Source organism: Passer domesticus, chromosome W (genome assembly GCF_036417665.1).
Source record: "Passer domesticus isolate bPasDom1 chromosome W, bPasDom1.hap1, whole genome shotgun sequence".
In the NCBI taxonomy this organism is placed as follows: domain Eukaryota; kingdom Metazoa; phylum Chordata; class Aves; order Passeriformes; family Passeridae; genus Passer; species Passer domesticus.
In genome coordinates this window covers 13,130,534-13,152,797 of record NC_087511.1, presented here as the reverse complement: position 1 = coordinate 13,152,797, position 22,264 = coordinate 13,130,534, and positions in this window count along the sequence as shown.

The following is a 22,264-nucleotide window of genomic DNA, read 5'->3' as shown; positions in this document are numbered from 1 at the left end:
ATGGGGGTGGCATCCTTATCCGTGCCGAATTTCAGCAGGCAGCCGGCCACTCCTAGCCACCGGGCCCTGGATATGAACAATGGCCTTTCCCCTGACAAACAATACACACCAGGCCAGGTTCCTGATGTCAGTTTGCAGGAGGCACTTGGCACTGTCAAACCAGCCACAGTTGCCGGTGGTGGTACATTTGGATGGGGGTGGCATCCTGATCCGTGCGGAATTTCAGCAGGCAGCCGGCCACTCTGGGCCACTGGGCCCTGGACACAAACGTTGGCCTTTCCCCTGAGAAACAAAACACACCAGGCCAGGTTCCTGATGTCAGTTTGCAGGAGGCGCTTGGCACTGTCAAACCAGCCACAGTTGCCTGAAGGGGCACCTTGCATCTGGGAGGTATCCTGATCCGTGCGGAATTTCAGCAGGCAGCCGGCCACTCCGGGCCACCGGGCCCTGGATATGAACCATCGCCTTTCCCCAGAGAAACGAAACTCACCAGGCCAGGGTCCTGATGTCAGTTTGCAGGAGGCACTTGGCACTGTCCAACAAGCCACAGTTGCCTGTGGTTGTACCTTCGGTCTGGGAGGCATCCTGATTTGAGCGGAATTTCAGCAGGCAGCCGGCCACTCCTAGCCACCGGGCCCTGGATATGAACCATGGCCTTTCCCCAGACAAACAAAACTCACCAGGCCAGGTTCCTGATCTCAGTTTGCAGGAGGCACTTGGCACTGTCCAACCAGCCACAGATGCCTGTGGTTGAAACTTCGGTCTGGGAGGCATCCTGATCCGTGTGGAATTTCAGCAGGCAGCCGGCTTCTCAGGGCCACCGGGTCCTGGATATGAACCATGGCCTTTCCCCAGACAAACAAAACACACCAGGTCAGGATCCTGATGTCAGTTTGCAGGAGTCACTAGGCACTGTCAAACCAGCCACAGTTGCCGGTGCTGGTACCTTTGGATGGGGGTGGCATCCTTATCCGTGCCGAATTTCAGCAGGCAGCCGGCCACTCCTAGCCACCGGGCCCTGGATATGAACGATGGCCTTTCCCCTGACAAACAATACACACCAGGCCAGGTTCCTGATGTCAGTTTGCAGGAGGCACTTGGCACTGTCAAACCAGCCACAGTTGCCGGTGCGGGTACCTTTGGATGGGGGTGGCATCCTGATCCGTGCGGAATTTCAGCAGGCAGCCGGCCACTCTGGGCCACTGGGCCCTGGACACAAACGTTGGCCTTTCCCCTGAGAAACAAAACACACCAGGCCAGGTTCCTGATGTCAGTTTGCAGGAGGCGCTTGGCACTGTCAAACCAGCCACAGTTGCCTGTGGGGGCACCTTGTATCTGGGAGGTATCCTGATCCGTGCGGAATTTCAGCAGGCAGCTGGCCACGCCGGGCCACGAGGCCCTGGATATGAACCATGGCCTTTCCCCAGACAAACAAAACTCGCCAGGTCAGGATCCTGATGTCAGTTTGCAGGAGGCACTTGGCACTGTCAAACCAGCCACAGTTGCCGGTGGTGGTACATTTGGATGGGGGTGGCATCCTGATCCGTGCGGAATTTCAGCAGGCAGCCGGCCACTCTGGGCCACTGGGCCCTGGACACGAACGTTGGCCTTTCCCCTGAGAAACAAAACACACCAGGCCAGGTTCCTGATGTCAGTTTGCAGGAGGCGCTTGGCACTGTCAAACCAGCCACAGTTGCCTGTGGGGGCACCTTGCATCTGGGAGGTATCCTGATCCGTGCGGAATTTCAGCAGGCAGCCGGCCACGCCGGGCCACGAGGCCCTGGATATGAACCATGGCCTTTCCCCAGACAAACAAAACTGACCAGGTCAGGATCCTTATGTCAGTTTGCAGGAGGCACTTGGCACTGTCAAACCAGCCACAGTTGCCGGTGGTGGTACATTTGGATGGGGGTGGCATCCTGATCCGTGCGGAATTTCAGCAGGCAGCCGGCCACTCTGGGCCACTGGGCCCTGGACACGAACGATGGACTTTCCCCAGAGAAACAAAACTCACCAGGCCAGGTTCCTGATGTCAGTTTGCAGGAGGCACTTGGCAGTGTCAAAGCAGCCACAGTTGCCTGTGGGGGAACCTTTCAGCTGGGAGGCATCCTGATCCGTGCCGAATTTCACCAGGCAGACGGCCACTCCGGGGCACCGGGCCCTGGACATGAACGATGGCCTTTCCCCTGACAAACAATACACACCAGGCCAGGTTCCTGATGTCAGTTTGCAGGAGGCACTTGGCACTGTCAAACCAGCCTCAGTTGCCTGTAGGGGCACATTGCATCTGGGAGGTATCCTGATCCGTGTGGAATTTCAGCAGGCAGCCGGCTTCTCAGGGCCACCGGGCCCTGGATATGAACCATGGCCTTTCCCCAGACAAACAAAACACACCAGGTCAGGATCCTGATGTCAGTTTGCAGGAGGCACTTGGCACTGTCAAACCAGCCACAGTTGCCTGTGGTTGAACCTTCGGTCTGGGAGGCATCCTGATCCGAGCGGAATTTCAGCAGGCAGCCGGCCACGCCGGGCCACCAGGCCCTGGATATGAACCATGGCCTTTCCCCAGACAAACAAAACTCGCCAGGTCAGGATCCTGATGTCAGTTTGCAGGAGGCACTTGGCACTGTCAAACCAGCCACAGTTGCCGGTGGTGGTACATTTGGATGGGGGTGGCATCCTGATCCGGGCGGAATTTCAGCAGGCAGCCGGCCACTCTGGGCCACTGGGCCCTGGACACGAACGTTGGCCTTTCCCCTGAGAAACAAAACACACCAGGCCAGGTTCCTGATGTCAGTTTGCAGGAGGCGCTTGGCACTGTCAAACAAGCCACAGTTGCCTGTGGGGGCACCTTGCATCTGGGAGGTATCCTGATCCGTGCGGAATTTCAGCAGGCAGCCGGCCACTCCTAGCCACCGGGCCCTGGATATGAACGATGGCCTTTCCCCTGACAAACAATACACACCAGGCCAGGTTCCTGATGTCAGTTTGCAGGAGGCACGTGGCACTGTCAAACCAGCCACAGTTGCCTGAAGGGGCACCTTGCATCTGGGAGGTATCCTGATCCGTGCGGAATTTCAGCAGGCAGCCGGCCACTCCGGGCCACCGGGCCCTGGATATGAACCATCGCCTTTCCCCAGAGAAACGAAACTCACCAGGCCAGGGTCCTGATGTCAGTTTGCAGGAGGCACTTGGCACTGTCCAACAAGCCACAGTTGCCTGTGGTTGTACCTTCGGTCTGGGAGGCATCCTCATTTGAGCGGAATTTCAGCAGGCAGCCGGCCACTCCTAGCCACCGGGCCCTGGATATGAACCATGGCCTTTCCCCAGACAAACAAAACTCACCAGGCCAGGTTCCTGATGTCAGTTTGCAGGAGGCACTTGGCACTGTCCAACCAGCCACAGATGCCTGTGGTTGAACCTTAGGTCTGGGAGGCATCCTGATCCGTGTGGAATTTCAGCAGGCAGCCGGCTTCTCAGGGCCACCGGGCCCTGGATATGAACCATGGCCTTTCCCCAGACAAACAAAACACACCAGGTCAGGATCCTGATGTCAGTTTGCAGGAGTCACTAGGCACTGTCAAACCAGCCACAGTTGCCGGTGCTGGTACCTTTGGATGGGGGTGGCATCCTTATCCGTGCCGAATTTCAGCAGGCAGCCGGCCACTCCTAGCCACCGGGCCCTGGATATGAACGATGGCCTTTCCCCTGACAAACAATACACACCAGGCCAGGTTCCTGATGTCAGTTTGCAGGAGGCACTTGGCACTGTCAAACCAGCCACAGTTGCCGGTGGTGGTACATTTGGATGGGGGTGGCATCCTGATCCGTGCGGAATTTCAGCAGGCAGCCGGCCACTCTGGGCCACTGGGCCCTGGACACAAACGTTGGCCTTTCCCCTGAGAAACAAAACACACCAGGCCAGGTTCCTGATGTCAGTTTGCAGGAGGCGCTTGGCACTGTCAAACCAGCCACAGTTGCCTGAAGGGGCACCTTGCATCTGGGAGGTATCCTGATCCGTGCGGAATTTCAGCAGGCAGCCGGCCACTCCGGGCCACCGGGCCCTGGATATGAACCATCGCCTTTCCCCAGAGAAACGAAACTCACCAGGCCAGGGTCCTGATGTCAGTTTGCAGGAGGCACTTGGCACTGTCCAACAAGCCACAGTTGCCTGTGGTTGTACCTTCGGTCTGGGAGGCATCCTGATTTGAGCGGAATTTCAGCAGGCAGCCGGCCACTCCTAGCCACCGGGCCCTGGATATGAACCATGGCCTTTCCCCAGACAAACAAAACTCACCAGGCCAGGTTCCTGATCTCAGTTTGCAGGAGGCACTTGGCACTGTCCAACCAGCCACAGATGCCTGTGGTTGAAACTTCGGTCTGGGAGGCATCCTGATCCGTGTGGAATTTCAGCAGGCAGCCGGCTTCTCAGGGCCACCGGGTCCTGGATATGAACCATGGCCTTTCCCCAGACAAACAAAACACACCAGGTCAGGATCCTGATGTCAGTTTGCAGGAGTCACTAGGCACTGTCAAACCAGCCACAGTTGCCGGTGCTGGTACCTTTGGATGGGGGTGGCATCCTTATCCGTGCCGAATTTCAGCAGGCAGCCGGCCACTCCTAGCCACCGGGCCCTGGATATGAACGATGGCCTTTCCCCTGACAAACAATACACACCAGGCCAGGTTCCTGATGTCAGTTTGCAGGAGGCACTTGGCACTGTCAAACCAGCCACAGTTGCCGGTGGTGGTACATTTGGATGGGGGTGGCATCCTGATCCGTGCGGAATTTCAGCAGGCAGCCGGCCACTCTGGGCCACTGGGCCCTGGACACAAACGTTGGCCTTTCCCCTGAGAAACAAAACACACCAGGCCAGGTTCCTGATGTCAGTTTGCAGGAGGCGCTTGGCACTGTCAAACCAGCCACAGTTGCCTGTGGGGGCACCTTGTATCTGGGAGGTATCCTGATCCGTGCGGAATTTCAGCAGGCAGCTGGCCACGCCGGGCCACGAGGCTTTGGATATGAACCATGGCCTTTCCCCAGACAAACAAAACTCGCCAGGTCAGGATCCTGATGTCAGTTTGCAGGAGGCACTTGGCACTGTCAAACCAGCCACAGTTGCCGGTGGTGGTACATTTGGATGGGGGTGGCATCCTGATCCGTGCGGAATTTCAGCAGGCAGCCGGCCACTCTGGGCCACTGGGCCCTGGACACGAACGTTGGCCTTTCCCCTGAGAAACAAAACACACCAGGCCAGGTTCCTGATGTCAGTTTGCAGGAGGCGCTTGGCACTGTCAAACCAGCCACAGTTGCCTGTGGGGGCACCTTGCATCTGGGAGGTATCCTGATCCGTGCGGAATTTCAGCAGGCAGCCGGCCACGCCGGGCCACGAGGCCCTGGATATGAACCATGGCCTTTCCCCAGACAAACAAAACTGACCAGGTCAGGATCCTTATGTCAGTTTGCAGGAGGCACTTGGCACTGTCAAACCAGCCACAGTTGCCGGTGGTGGTACATTTGGATGGGGGTGGCATCCTGATCCGTGCGGAATTTCAGCAGGCAGCCGGCCACTCTGGGCCACTGGGCCCTGGACACGAACGATGGACTTTCCCCAGAGAAACAAAACTCACCAGGCCAGGTTCCTGATGTCAGTTTGCAGGAGGCACTTGGCAGTGTCAAAGCAGCCACAGTTGCCTGTGGGGGAACCTTTCAGCTGGGAGGCATCCTGATCCGTGCCGAATTTCACCAGGCAGACGGCCACTCCGGGGCACCGGGCCCTGGACATGAACGATGGCCTTTCCCCTGACAAACAATACACACCAGGCCAGGTTCCTGATGTCAGTTTGCAGGAGGCACTTGGCACTGTCAAACCAGCCTCAGTTGCCTGTAGGGGCACATTGCATCTGGGAGGTATCCTGATCCGTGTGGAATTTCAGCAGGCAGCCGGCTTCTCAGGGCCACCGGGCCCTGGATATGAACCATGGCCTTTCCCCAGACAAACAAAACACACCAGGTCAGGATCCTGATGTCAGTTTGCAGGAGGCACTTGGCACTGTCAAACCAGCCACAGTTGCCTGTGGTTGAACCTTCGGTCTGGGAGGCATCCTGATCCGAGCGGAATTTCAGCAGGCAGCCGGCCACGCCGGGCCACCAGGCCCTGGATATGAACCATGGCCTTTCCCCAGACAAACAAAACTCGCCAGGTCAGGATCCTGATGTCAGTTTGCAGGAGGCACTTGGCACTGTCAAACCAGCCACAGTTGCCGGTGGTGGTACATTTGGATGGGGGTGGCATCCTGATCCGGGCGGAATTTCAGCAGGCAGCCGGCCACTCTGGGCCACTGGGCCCTGGACACGAACGTTGGCCTTTCCCCTGAGAAACAAAACACACCAGGCCAGGTTCCTGATGTCAGTTTGCAGGAGGCGCTTGGCACTGTCAAACAAGCCACAGTTGCCTGTGGGGGCACCTTGCATCTGGGAGGTATCCTGATCCGTGCGGAATTTCAGCAGGCAGCCGGCCACTCCTAGCCACCGGGCCCTGGATATGAACGATGGCCTTTCCCCTGACAAACAATACACACCAGGCCAGGTTCCTGATGTCAGTTTGCAGGAGGCACGTGGCACTGTCAAACCAGCCACAGTTGCCTGAAGGGGCACCTTGCATCTGGGAGGTATCCTGATCCGTGCGGAATTTCAGCAGGCAGCCGGCCACTCCGGGCCACCGGGCCCTGGATATGAACCATCGCCTTTCCCCAGAGAAACGAAACTCACCAGGCCAGGGTCCTGATGTCAGTTTGCAGGAGGCACTTGGCACTGTCCAACAAGCCACAGTTGCCTGTGGTTGTACCTTCGGTCTGGGAGGCATCCTCATTTGAGCGGAATTTCAGCAGGCAGCCGGCCACTCCTAGCCACCGGGCCCTGGATATGAACCATGGCCTTTCCCCAGACAAACAAAACTCACCAGGCCAGGTTCCTGATGTCAGTTTGCAGGAGGCACTTGGCACTGTCCAACCAGCCACAGATGCCTGTGGTTGAACCTTAGGTCTGGGAGGCATCCTGATCCGTGTGGAATTTCAGCAGGCAGCCGGCTTCTCAGGGCCACCGGGCCCTGGATATGAACCATGGCCTTTCCCCAGACAAACAAAACACACCAGGTCAGGATCCTGATGTCAGTTTGCAGGAGTCACTAGGCACTGTCAAACCAGCCACAGTTGCCGGTGCTGGTACCTTTGGATGGGGGTGGCATCCTTATCCGTGCCGAATTTCAGCAGGCAGCCGGCCACTCCTAGCCACCGGGCCCTGGATATGAACGATGGCCTTTCCCCTGACAAACAATACACACCAGGCCAGGTTCCTGATGTCAGTTTGCAGGAGGCACTTGGCACTGTCAAACCAGCCACAGTTGCCGGTGGTGGTACATTTGGATGGGGGTGGCATCCTGATCCGTGCGGAATTTCAGCAGGCAGCCGGCCACTCTGGGCCACTGGGCCCTGGACACAAACGTTGGCCTTTCCCCTGAGAAACAAAACACACCAGGCCAGGTTCCTGATGTCAGTTTGCAGGAGGCGCTTGGCACTGTCAAACCAGCCACAGTTGCCTGTGGGGGCACCTTGTATCTGGGAGGTATCCTGATCCGTGCGGAATTTCAGCAGGCAGCTGGCCACGCCGGGCCACGAGGCTTTGGATATGAACCATGGCCTTTCCCCAGACAAACAAAACTCGCCAGGTCAGGATCCTGATGTCAGTTTGCAGGAGGCACTTGGCACTGTCAAACCAGCCACAGTTGCCGGTGGTGGTACATTTGGATGGGGGTGGCATCCTGATCCGTGCGGAATTTCAGCAGGCAGCCGGCCACTCTGGGCCACTGGGCCCTGGACACGAACGTTGGCCTTTCCCCTGAGAAACAAAACACACCAGGCCAGGTTCCTGATGTCAGTTTGCAGGAGGCGCTTGGCACTGTCAAACCAGCCACAGTTGCCTGTGGGGGCACCTTGCATCTGGGAGGTATCCTGATCCGTGCGGAATTTCAGCAGGCAGCCGGCCACGCCGGGCCACGAGGCCCTGGATATGAACCATGGCCTTTCCCCAGACAAACAAAACTGACCAGGTCAGGATCCTTATGTCAGTTTGCAGGAGGCACTTGGCACTGTCAAACCAGCCACAGTTGCCGGTGGTGGTACATTTGGATGGGGGTGGCATCCTGATCCGTGCGGAATTTCAGCAGGCAGCCGGCCACTCTGGGCCACTGGGCCCTGGACACGAACGATGGACTTTCCCCAGAGAAACAAAACTCACCAGGCCAGGTTCCTGATGTCAGTTTGCAGGAGGCACTTGGCAGTGTCAAAGCAGCCACAGTTGCCTGTGGGGGAACCTTTCAGCTGGGAGGCATCCTGATCCGTGCCGAATTTCACCAGGCAGACGGCCACTCCGGGGCACCGGGCCCTGGACATGAACGATGGCCTTTCCCCTGACAAACAATACACACCAGGCCAGGTTCCTGATGTCAGTTTGCAGGAGGCACTTGGCACTGTCAAACCAGCCTCAGTTGCCTGTAGGGGCACATTGCATCTGGGAGGTATCCTGATCCGTGTGGAATTTCAGCAGGCAGCCGGCTTCTCAGGGCCACCGGGCCCTGGATATGAACCATGGCCTTTCCCCAGACAAACAAAACACACCAGGTCAGGATCCTGATGTCAGTTTGCAGGAGGCACTTGGCACTGTCAAACCAGCCACAGTTGCCTGTGGTTGAACCTTCGGTCTGGGAGGCATCCTGATCCGAGCGGAATTTCAGCAGGCAGCCGGCCACGCCGGGCCACCAGGCCCTGGATATGAACCATGGCCTTTCCCCAGACAAACAAAACTCGCCAGGTCAGGATCCTGATGTCAGTTTGCAGGAGGCACTTGGCACTGTCAAACCAGCCACAGTTGCCGGTGGTGGTACATTTGGATGGGGGTGGCATCCTGATCCGGGCGGAATTTCAGCAGGCAGCCGGCCACTCTGGGCCACTGGGCCCTGGACACGAACGTTGGCCTTTCCCCTGAGAAACAAAACACACCAGGCCAGGTTCCTGATGTCAGTTTGCAGGAGGCGCTTGGCACTGTCAAACAAGCCACAGTTGCCTGTGGGGGCACCTTGCATCTGGGAGGTATCCTGATCCGTGCGGAATTTCAGCAGGCAGCCGGCCACTCCTAGCCACCGGGCCCTGGATATGAACGATGGCCTTTCCCCTGACAAACAATACACACCAGGCCAGGTTCCTGATGTCAGTTTGCAGGAGGCACGTGGCACTGTCAAACCAGCCACAGTTGCCTGAAGGGGCACCTTGCCTCCGGGCGGCATCCTGATCCATGCGGAATTTCAGCAGGCAGCTGGCCACTCCTAGCCAGCGGGCCCTGGATATGAACGATGGCCTTTCCCCTGAGAAACAAAACACACCAGGCCAGGTTCCTGATGTCAGTTTGCAGGAGGCGCTTGGCACTGTCAAACCAGCCACAGTTGCCTGAAGGGGCACCTTGCATCTGGGAGGTATCCTGATCCGTGCGGAATTTCAGCAGGCAGCCGGCCACTCCGGGCCACCGGGCCCTGGATATGAACCATCGCCTTTCCCCAGAGAAACGAAACTCACCAGGCCAGGGTCCTGATGTCAGTTTGCAGGAGGCACTTGGCACTGTCCAACAAGCCACAGTTGCCTGTGGTTGTACCTTCGGTCTGGGAGGCATCCTCATTTGAGCGGAATTTCAGCAGGCAGCCGGCCACTCCTAGCCACCGGGCCCTGGATATGAACCATGGCCTTTCCCCAGACAAACAAAACTCACCAGGCCAGGTTCCTGATGTCAGTTTGCAGGAGGCACTTGGCACTGTCCAACCAGCCACAGATGCCTGTGGTTGAACCTTAGGTCTGGGAGGCATCCTGATCCGTGTGGAATTTCAGCAGGCAGCCGGCTTCTCAGGGCCACCGGGCCCTGGATATGAACCATGGCCTTTCCCCAGACAAACAAAACACACCAGGTCAGGATCCTGATGTCAGTTTGCAGGAGTCACTAGGCACTGTCAAACCAGCCACAGTTGCCGGTGCTGGTACCTTTGGATGGGGGTGGCATCCTTATCCGTGCCGAATTTCAGCAGGCAGCCGGCCACTCCTAGCCACCGGGCCCTGGATATGAACGATGGCCTTTCCCCTGACAAACAATACACACCAGGCCAGGTTCCTGATGTCAGTTTGCAGGAGGCACTTGGCACTGTCAAACCAGCCACAGTTGCCGGTGGTGGTACATTTGGATGGGGGTGGCATCCTGATCCGTGCGGAATTTCAGCAGGCAGCCGGCCACTCTGGGCCACTGGGCCCTGGACACAAACGTTGGCCTTTCCCCTGAGAAACAAAACACACCAGGCCAGGTTCCTGATGTCAGTTTGCAGGAGGCGCTTGGCACTGTCAAACCAGCCACAGTTGCCTGAAGGGGCACCTTGCATCTGGGAGGTATCCTGATCCGTGCGGAATTTCAGCAGGCAGCCGGCCACTCCGGGCCACCGGGCCCTGGATATGAACCATCGCCTTTCCCCAGAGAAACGAAACTCACCAGGCCAGGGTCCTGATGTCAGTTTGCAGGAGGCACTTGGCACTGTCCAACAAGCCACAGTTGCCTGTGGTTGTACCTTCGGTCTGGGAGGCATCCTCATTTGAGCGGAATTTCAGCAGGCAGCCGGCCACTCCTAGCCACCGGGCCCTGGATATGAACCATGGCCTTTCCCCAGACAAACAAAACTCACCAGGCCAGGTTCCTGATGTCAGTTTGCAGGAGGCACTTGGCACTGTCCAACCAGCCACAGATGCCTGTGGTTGAAACTTCGGTCTGGGAGGCATCCTGATCCGTGTGGAATTTCAGCAGGCAGCCGGCTTCTCAGGGCCACCGGGTCCTGGATATGAACCATGGCCTTTCCCCAGACAAACAAAACACACCAGGTCAGGATCCTGATGTCAGTTTGCAGGAGTCACTAGGCACTGTCAAACCAGCCACAGTTGCCGGTGCTGGTACCTTTGGATGGGGGTGGCATCCTTATCCGTGCCGAATTTCAGCAGGCAGCCGGCCACTCCTAGCCACCGGGCCCTGGATATGAACGATGGCCTTTCCCCTGACAAACAATACACACCAGGCCAGGTTCCTGATGTCAGTTTGCAGGAGGCACTTGGCACTGTCAAACCTGCCACAGTTGCCGGTGGTGGTACATTTGGATGGGGGTGGCATCCTGATCCGTGCGGAATTTCAGCAGGCAGCCGGCCACTCTGGGCCACTGGGCCCTGGACACAAACGTTGGCCTTTCCCCAGAGAAACAAAACACACCAGGCCAGGTTCCTGATGTCAGTTTGCAGGAGGCGCTTGGCACTGTCAAACCAGCCACAGTTGCCTGTGGGGGCACCTTGCATCTGGGAGGTATCCTGATCCGTGCGGAATTTCAGCAGGCAGCTGGCCACGCCGGGCCACGAGGCCCTGGATATGAACCATGGCCTTTCCCCAGACAAACAAAACTCGCCAGGTCAGGATCCTGATGTCAGTTTGCAGGAGGCACTTGGCACTGTCAAACCAGCCACAGTTGCCGGTGGTGGTACATTTGGATGGGGGTGGCATCCTGATCCGTGCGGAATTTCAGCAGGCAGCCGGCCACTCTGGGCCACTGGGCCCTGGACACGAACGTTGGCCTTTCCCCTGAGAAACAAAACACACCAGGCCAGGTTCCTGATGTCAGTTTGCAGGAGGCGCTTGGCACTGTCAAACCAGCCACAGTTGCCTGTGGGGGCACCTTACATCTGGGAGGTATCCTGATCCGTGCGGAATTTCAGCAGGCAGCCGGCCACGCCGGGCCACGAGGCCCTGGATATGAACCATGGCCTTTCCCCAGACAAACAAAACTGACCAGGTCAGGATCCTTATGTCAGTTTGCAGGAGGCACTTGGCACTGTCAAACCAGCCACAGTTGCCGGTGGTGGTACATTTGGATGGGGGTGGCATCCTGATCCGTGCGGAATTTCAGCAGGCAGCCGGCCACTCTGGGCCACTGGGCCCTGGACACGAACGATGGACTTTCCCCAGAGAAACAAAACTCACCAGGCCAGGTTCCTGATGTCAGTTTGCAGGAGGCACTTGGCAGTGTCAAAGCAGCCACAGTTGCCTGTGGGGGAACCTTTCAGCTGGGAGGCATCCTGATCCGTGCCGAATTTCACCAGGCAGACGGCCACTCCGGGGCACCGGGCCCTGGACATGAACGATGGCCTTTCCCCTGACAAACAATACACACCAGGCCAGGTTCCTGATGTCAGTTTGCAGGAGGCACTTGGCACTGTCAAACCAGCCTCAGTTGCCTGTAGGGGCACATTGCATCTGGGAGGTATCCTGATCCGTGTGGAATTTCAGCAGGCAGCCGGCTTCTCAGGGCCACCGGGCCCTGGATATGAACCATGGCCTTTCCCCAGACAAACAAAACACACCAGGTCAGGATCCTGATGTCAGTTTGCAGGAGGCACTTGGCACTGTCAAACCAGCCACAGTTGCCGCTGGTGGTGCATTTGGATGGGGGTGGCATCCTGATGCGAGCGGAATTTCATCGGCATCCGGCCACTCCGGGCCACTGGGCCCTGGACAAGAACCACGGACTTTCCCAAGAGATACAAAACTCACCAGGCCAGGTTCCTGATGTCAGTTTGCAGGAGGCACTTGGCACTGTCAAACCAGCCACAGTTGTCTGTGGGGGCACCTTGCATCTGGGAGGTATCCTGATCCGTGCCGAATTTCAGCATGCAGCCGGCAACTCCGGGCCACAGGGCCCTGGATATGAACCATGGCCTTTCCCCAGGCAAACAAAACTCACCAGGCCAGGATCCTGATGTCAGTTTGCAGGAGGCACGTGGCACTGTCCAACCAGCCACATTTGCCTGTGGGGGCACATTGCATCTCGTCGGCATCCTGATCCGTGTGGAATTTTAGCTGGCAGCCGGCCACTCCTAGCCACCGGGCCCTGGATATGAACCATGGCCTTTCCCCACAGAAACAAAACTCACAAGGCCAGGTTCCTGATGTCAGTTTGCAGGAGGCACTTGGCACTGTCCAACCAGCCACAGTTGCCTGTGGTTGAACCTTCGGTCTGGGAGGCATCCTGATCCGAGCGGAATTTCAGCAGGCAGCCGGCCACGCCGGGCCACCGGGCCCTGGATATGAACCATGGCCTTTCCCCAGACAAACAAAACTCACCAGGCCAGGTTCCTGATGTCAGTGTGCAGGAGGCAAGTGGCAATGTCAAACCAGCCACAGATGCCTGTGGTGGTGCCTTCGGTCTGGGAGGTATCCTGATCCGTGCGGAATTTCAGCAGGCAGCCGGCCACGCCGGGCCACCAGGCCCTGGATATGAACCATGGCCTTTCCCCAGAGAAACAAAACTGACCAGGTCAGGATCCTGATGTCAGTTTGCAGGAGGCACGTGGCACTGTCAAACCAGCCACAGTTGCCGGTGGTGGTACATTTGGATGGGGGTGGCATCCTGATCTGTGCGGAATTTCAGCAGGCAGCGGGTCACTCCGGGCCACCGGGCCCTGGATAAGAACCATCGCCTTTACCCAGAGAAACAAAACTCACCAGGCCAGGGTCCTGATGTCAGTTTGCAGGAGGCACGTGGCACTGTCAAACCAGCCACAGTTGCCGGTGATGGTACATTTGGATGGGGGTGGCATCCTGATCCGTGCGGAATTTCAGCAGGCACCCGGCCACTCCGGGCCACTGGGCCCGGGATATGAACCATGGCCTTTCCCCAGAGAAACAAAACTCACCAGGCCAGGTTCCTGATGTCAGTGTGCAGGAGGCACGTGGCAATGTCAAACCAGCCACAGTTGCCTGTGGTGGTACCTTCGGTCTGGGAGGTATCCTAATCCATGCGGAATTTCATCAGGCATCCGGCCACTCCGGGCCACTGGGCCCTGGACATGAACCACGGCCTTTCCCCAGAGAAACAAAACTCACCAGGCCAGGTTCCTGATGTCAGTTTGCAGGAGGCACTTGGCACTGTCAAACCAGCCACAGTTGCCTGTGGGGGCGCCTTGCATCTGGGAGGTATCCTGATCCGTGCGGAATTTCAGCATGCAGCCGGATACTCCGGGCCACAGGGCCCTGGATATGAACCATGGCCTTTCCCCAGAGAAACAAAACTCACCAGGTCAGGATCCTGATGTCAGTTTCCAGGAGGCACGTGGCACTGTCCAACCAGCCGCAGTTGCCTGTGGGGGCACATTGAATCTCGTCGGCATCCTGATCCGTGTGGAATTTCAGCAGGCAGCCGGCCACTCTGGGCCACTGGGCCCTGGACACGAACGTTGGCCTTTCCCCAGAGAAACAAAACTCACCAGGCCAGGTTCCTGATGTCAGTTTGCAGGAGGCGCTTGGCACTGTCAAACCAGCCACAGTTGCCTGTGGGGGCACCTTGCATCTGGGAGGTATCCTGATCCGTGCGGAATTTCAGCATGCAGCCGGCAACTCCGGGCCACAGGGCCCTGGATATGAACCATGGCCTTTCCCCAGGCAAACAAAACTCACCAGGCCAGGATCCTGATGTCAGTTTGCAGGAGGCACGTGGCACTGTCCAACCAGCCACAGTTGCCTGTGGGGGCATATTGCATCTCGTCGGCATCCTGATCCGTGTGGAATTTCAGCAGGCAGCCGGCCACTCTGGGCCACTGCGCCCTGGACACGAACGATGGCCTTTCCCCTGAGAAACAAAACTCACCAGGACAGGTTCCTGATGTCAGTTTGCAGGAGGCACGTGACACTGACAAAGCAGCCACAGTTGCCTGTGGGGGCACCTTTCAGCTGGGAGGAATCCTGATCCATGCAGAATTTCAGCAGGCAGCCAGCCACTCCGGGCCACCGGGCCCTGGATATGAACCATGGCCTTTCCCCAGACAAACAAAACTGACCAGGTCAGGATCCTGATGTCAGTTTGCAGGAGTCTCTTGGCACTGTCCAACCAGCCAAAGTTGCCTGTGGTTGAACCTTCGCTCTGGGAGGCATCCTGATCCGAGCGGAATTTTAGCTGGCAGCCGGCCACTCCTAGCCACCGGGCCCTGGATATGAACCATGGCCTTTCCCCACAGAAACAAAACTCACAAGGCCAGGTTCCTGATGTCAGTTTGCAGGAGGCACTTGGCACTGTCCAACCAGCCACAGTTGCCTGTGGTTGAACCTTCGGTCTGGGAGGCATCCTGATCCGAGCGGAATTTCAGCAGGCAGCCGGCCACGCCGGGCCACCGGGCCCTGGATATGAACCATGGCCTTTCCCCAGACAAACAAAACTCACCAGGCCAGGTTCCTGATGTCAGTGTGCAGGAGGCAAGTGGCAATGTCAAACCAGCCACAGATGCCTGCGGTGGTGCCTTCGGTCTGGGAGGTATCCTGATCCGTGCGGAATTTCAGCAGGCAGCCGGCCACGCCGGGCCACCAGGCCCTGGATATGAACCATGGCCTTTCCCCAGAGAAACAAAACTGACCAGGTCAGGATCCTGATGTCAGTTTGCAGGAGGCACGTGGCACTGTCAAACCAGCCACAGTTGCCGGTGGTGGTACATTTGGATGGGGGTGGCATCCTGATCTGTGCGGAATTTCAGCAGGCAGCGGGTCACTCCGGGCCACCGGGCCCTGGATAAGAACCATCGCCTTTACCCAGAGAAACAAAACTCACCAGGCCAGGGTCCTGATGTCAGTTTGCAGGAGGCACGTGGCACTGTCAAACCAGCCACAGTTGCCGGTGATGGTACATTTGGATGGGGGTGGCATCCTGATCCGTGCGGAATTTCAGCCGGCACCCGGCCACTCCGGGCCACTGGGCCCTGGATATGAACCATGGCCTTTCCCCAGAGAAACAAAACTCACCAGGCCAGGTTCCTGATGTCAGTGTGCAGGAGGCACGTGGCAATGTCAAACCAGCCACAGTTGCCTGTGGTGGTACCTTCGGTCTGGGAGGTCTCCTAATCCATGCGGAATTTCATCAGGCATCCGGCCACTCCGGGCCACTGGGCCCTGGACATGAACCACGGCCTTTCCCCAGAGAAACAAAACTCACCAGGCCAGGTTCCTGATGTCAGTTTGCAGGAGGCACTTGGCACTGTCAAACCAGCCACAGTTGCCTGTGGGGGCGCCTTGCATCTGGGAGGTATCCTGATCCGTGCGGAATTTCAGCATGCAGCCGGATACTCCGGGCCACAGGGCCCTGGATATGAACCATGGCCTTTCCCCAGAGAAACAAAACTCACCAGGTCAGGATCCTGATGTCAGTTTCCAGGAGGCACGTGGCACTGTCCAACCAGCCGCAGTTGCCTGTGGGGGCACATTGAATCTCGTCGGCATCCTGATCCGTGTGGAATTTCAGCAGGCAGCCGGCCACTCTGGGCCACTGGGCCCTGGACACGAACGTTGGCCTTTCCCCAGAGAAACAAAACTCACCAGGCCAGGTTCCTGATGTCAGTTTGCAGGAGGCGCTTGGCACTGTCAAACCAGCCACAGTTGCCTGTGGGGGCACCTTTGGATGGGGGTGGCATCCTGATCCGTGCGGAATTTCAGCAGGCAGCCGGCCACTCCTAGCCATCGGGCCCTGGATATGAACCATGGCCTTTCCCCAGAGAAACAAAACTCACCAGGCCAGGTTCCTGATGTCAGTTTGCAGGAGGCACTTGGCACTGTCAAACCAGCCACAGTTGCTTGTGGGGGTACCTTTCATCTGGGAGGTATCCTGATCCATGCAGAATTTAAGCAGGCAGCCAGCCACTCCGGGCCACCGGGCCCTGGATATGAACCATGGCCTTTCCCCAGACAAACAAAACTGACCAGGTCAGGATCCTGATGTCAGTTTGCAGGAGGCACGTGGCACTGTCAAACCAGCCACAGTTGCCGGTGGTGGTACATTTGGATGGGGGTGGCATCCTGATCCGTGCGGAATTTCAGCAGGCAGCCGGCCACTCCTAGACACCGGGCCCTGGATATGAACCATGGCCTTTCCCCAGACAAACAAAACTCACCAGGGCCGGTTCCTGATGTCAGTTTGCAGGAGGCGCTTGGCACTGTCAAACCAGCCACAGTTGCCTGTGGGGGCACCTTGCATCTGGGAGGTATCCTGATCCGTGCGGAATTTTAGCTGGCAGCCGGCCACTCCTAGCCACCGGGCCCTGGATATGAACCATGGCCTTTCCCCAGAGAAACAAAACTCACCAGGCCAGGTTCCTGATGTCAGTTTGCAGGAGGCACTTGGCACTGTCCAACCAGCCACAGTTGCCTGTGGTTGAACCTTCGGTCTGGGAGGCATCCTGATCCGAGCGGAATTTCAGCAGGCAGCCGGCCACGCCGGGCCACCGGGCCCTGGATATGAACCATGGCCTTTCCCCAGACAAACAAAACTCACCAGGGCAGGTTCCTGATGTCAGTGTGCAGGAGGCAAGTGGCAATGTCAAACCAGCCACAGTTGCCTGTGGTGGTGCCTTCGGTCTTGGAGGTATCCTGATTCATGCGGAATTTCATCAGCATCCGGCCACTCCGGGCCACTGGGCCCTGGACATGAACCACGGCCTTTCCCTAGACAAACAAAACTCACCAGGCCAGGTTCCTGATGTCAGTTTGCAGGAGGCACTTGGCACTGTCAAACCAGCCACAGTTGCCTGTGGGGGCACCTTGCATCTGGGAGGTATCCTGATCCGTGCGGAATTTCAGCATGCAGCCGGCTACTCCGGGCCACAGGGCCCTGGATATGAACCATGGCCTTTCCCCTGACAAACAATACACACCAGGCCAGGTTCCTGATGTCAGTTTGCAGGAGGCACTTGGCACTGTCAAACCAGCCACAGTTGCTTGTGGGGGTACCTTTCATCTGGGAGGTATCCTGATCCATGCGGAATTTCAGCAGGCAGCCGGATACTCCGGGCCACGAGGCCCTGGATATGAACCATGGCCTTTCCCCAGACAAACAAAACTGACCAGGTCAGGATCCTGATATCAGTTTGCAGGAGGCACGTGGCACTGTCAAACCAGCCACAGTTGCTGGTGGTGGTACCTTTGGATGGGGGTGGCATCCTGATCTGTGCGGAATTTCAGCAGGCAGCCGGCCACTCCTAGCCACCGGGCCCTGGATATGAACCATCGCCTTTCCCCAGAGAAACAAAACTCACCAGGCCAGGTTCCTGATGTCACTTTGCAGGAGGCGCTTGGCACTGTCAAACCAGCCACAGTTGCCTGTGGGGGCACCTTGCATCTGGGAGGTATCCTGATCCGTGCGGAATTTCAGCAAGCAGCCGGCCACGACGGGCCACCGGGCCCTGGATATGAACCATGGCCTTTCCCCAGACAAACAAAACTCACCAGGGCAGGTTCCTGATGTCAGTGTGCAGGAGGCACGTGGCAATGTCAAACCAGCCACAGTTGCCTGTGGTGGTACCTTCGGTCTGGGAGGTATCCTGATTCATGTGGAATTTCATCAGCATCCGGCCACTCCGGGCCACTGGGCCCTGGACATGAACCACGGCCTTTCCCCAGAGAAACAAAACTCACCAGGCCAGGTTCCTGATGTCAGTTTGCAGGAGGCACTTGGCACTGTCAAACCAGGCACAGTTGCCTGTGGGGGCACATTGCATCTCGTCGGCATCCTGATCCGTGTGGAATTTCAGCAGGCAGCCGGCCACTCCGGGGCACCGGGCCCTGGACATGAACGTTGGCCTTTAGCCTGAGAAAGAAAACTCACCAGGCCAGGTTCCTGATGTCAGTTTGCAGGAGGCACTTGGCACTGTCAAACCAGCCACAGTTGCCTTTGGGGGCACCTTGCATCTGGGAGGTATCCTGATCTGTGCGGAATTTCAGCGGGCAGCCGGCTACTCCGGGCCACCGGGCCCTGGATATGAACCAGGGCCTTTCCCCAGACAAACAAAACTGACCAGGTCAGGATCCTGATATCAGTTTGCAGGAGGCACGTGGCACTGTCAAAGCAGCCACAGTTGCTGGTGGTGGTACCTTTGGATGGGGGTGGCATCCTGATCCGTGCGGAATTTCAGCAGGCAGCCGGCCACTCCTAGCCACCGGGCCCTGGATATGAACCATGGCCTTTCCCCAGAGAAACAAAACTCACCAGGTCAGGATCCTGATGTCAGTTTCCAGGAGTCACGTGGCACTGTCAAACCAGCCACAGTTGCCTGTGGGAGCACCTTGCATCTGGGAGGTTTCCTGATCCGTGCGGAATTTCAGCATGCAGCCGGCTACTCCGGGCCACAGGGCCCTGGATATGAACCATGGCCTTTCCCCAGGCAAACAAAACTCACCAGGCCAGGATCCTGATGTCAGTTTGCAGGAGGCACTTGGCACTGTCAAACCAGCCACAGTTGCTTGTGGGGGTACCTTTCATCTGGGAGGTATCCTGATCCATGCGAAATTTCAGCAGGCAGCCAGCCACTCCGGGCCACGAGGCCCTGGATATGAACCATGGCCTTTCCCCAGACAAACAAAACTCACCAGGCCAGGTTCCTGATGTCAGTTTGCAGGAGGCGCTTGGCACTGTCAAACCAGCCACAGTTGCCTGTGGGGGCACCTTTGGATGGGGGTGGCATCCTGATCCGTGCGGAATTTCAGCAGGCAGCCGGCCACTCCTAGCCATCGGGCCCTGGATATGAACCATGGCCTTTCCCCAGAGAAACAAAACTCACCAGGCCAGGTTCCTGATGTCAGTTTGCAGGAGGCGCTTGGCACTGTCAAACCAGCCACAGTTGCCTGTGGGGGCACCTTGCATCTGGGAGGTATCCTGATCCGTGCGGAATTTCAGCAGGCAGCCGGCCACGCCGGGCCACCAGGCCGTGGATATGAACCATGGCCTTTCCCCAGAGAAACAAAATTCACCAGGTCAGGATCCTGATGTCAGTTTGCAGGAGGCACGTGGCACTGTCAAACCAGCCACAGTTGCCGGTGGTGGTACCTTCGGACTGGGAGGTATCCTGATTCATGTGGAATTTCATCAGCATCCGGCCACTCCGGGCCACTGGGCCCTGGACATGAACCACGGCCTTTCCCCAGAGAAACAAAACTCACCAGGCCAGGTTCCTGATGTCAGTTTGCAGGAGGCACTTGGCACTGTCAAACCAGGCACAGTTGCTTGTGGGGGTACCTTTCATCTGGGAGGTATCCTGATCCATGCGGAATTTCAGCAGGCAGCCGGATACTCCGGGCCACGAGGCCCTGGATATGAACCATGGCCTTTCCCCAGACAAACAAAACTGACCAGGTCAGGATCCTGATATCAGTTTGCAGGAGGCACGTGGCACTGTCAAACCAGCCACAGTTGCTGGTGGTGGTACCTTTGGATGGGGGTGGCATCCTGATCTGTGCGGAATTTCAGCAGGCAGCCGGCCACTCCTAGCCACCGGGCCCTGGATATGAACCATCGCCTTTCCCCAGAGAAACAAAACTCACCAGGCCAGGTTCCTGATGTCACTTTGCAGGAGGCGCTTGGCACTGTCAAACCAGCCACAGTTGCCTGTGGGGGCACCTTGCATCTGGGAGGTATCCTGATCCGTGCGGAATTTCAGCAAGCAGCCGGCCACGACGGGCCACCGGGCCCTGGATATGAACCATGGCCTTTCCCCAGACAAACAAAACTCACCAGGGCAGGTTCCTGATGTCAGTGTGCAGGAGGCACGTGGCAATGTCAAACCAGCCACAGTTGCCTGTGGTGGTACCTTCGGTCTGGGAGGTATCCTGATTCATGTGGAATTTCATCAGCATCCGGCCACTCCGGGCCACTGGGCCCTGGACATGAACCACGGCCTTTCCCCAGAGAAACAAAACTCACCAGGCCAGGTTCCTGATGTCAGTTTGCAGGAGGCACTTGGCACTGTCAAACCAGGCACAGTTGCCTGTGGGGGCACATTGCATCTCGTCGGCATCCTGATCCGTGTGGAATTTCAGCAGGCAGCCGGCCACTCCGGGGCACCGGGCCCTGGACATGAACGTTGGCCTTTAGCCTGAGAAAGAAAACTCACCAGGCCAGGTTCCTGATGTCAGTTTGCAGGAGGCACTTGGCACTGTCAAACCAGCCACAGTTGCCTTTGGGGGCACCTTGCATCTGGGAGGTATCCTGATCTGTGCGGAATTTCAGCGGGCAGCCGGCTACTCCGGGCCACCGGGCCCTGGATATGAACCAGGGCCTTTCCCCAGACAAACAAAACTGACCAGGTCAGGATCCTGATATCAGTTTGCAGGAGGCACGTGGCACTGTCAAAGCAGCCACAGTTGCTGGTGGTGGTACCTTTGGATGGGGGTGGCATCCTGATCCGTGCGGAATTTCAGCAGGCAGCCGGCCACTCCTAGCCACCGGGCCCTGGATATGAACCATGGCCTTTCCCCAGAGAAACAAAACTCACCAGGTCAGGATCCTGATGTCAGTTTCCAGGAGTCACGTGGCACTGTCAAACCAGCCACAGTTGCCTGTGGGAGCACCTTGCATCTGGGAGGTTTCCTGATCCGTGCGGAATTTCAGCATGCAGCCGGCTACTCCGGGCCACAGGGCCCTGGATATGAACCATGGCCTTTCCCCAGGCAAACAAAACTCACCAGGCCAGGATCCTGATGTCAGTTTGCAGGAGGCACTTGGCACTGTCAAACCAGCCACAGTTGCTTGTGGGGGTACCTTTCATCTGGGAGGTATCCTGATCCATGCGAAATTTCAGCAGGCAGCCAGCCACTCCGGGCCACGAGGCCCTGGATATGAACCATGGCCTTTCCCCAGACAAACAAAACTCACCAGGCCAGGTTCCTGATGTCAGTTTGCAGGAGGCGCTTGGCACTGTCAAACCAGCCACAGTTGCCTGTGGGGGCACCTTTGGATGGGGGTGGCATCCTGATCCGTGCGGAATTTCAGCAGGCAGCCGGCCACTCCTAGCCATCGGGCCCTGGATATGAACCATGGCCTTTCCCCAGAGAAACAAAACTCACCAGGCCAGGTTCCTGATGTCAGTTTGCAGGAGGCGCTTGGCACTGTCAAACCAGCCACAGTTGCCTGTGGGGGCACCTTGCATCTGGGAGGTATCCTGATCCGTGCGGAATTTCAGCAGGCAGCCGGCCACGCCGGGCCACCAGGCCGTGGATATGAACCATGGCCTTTCCCCAGAGAAACAAAATTCACCAGGTCAGGATCCTGATGTCAGTTTGCAGGAGGCACGTGGCACTGTCAAACCAGCCACAGTTGCCGGTGGTGGTACCTTCGGA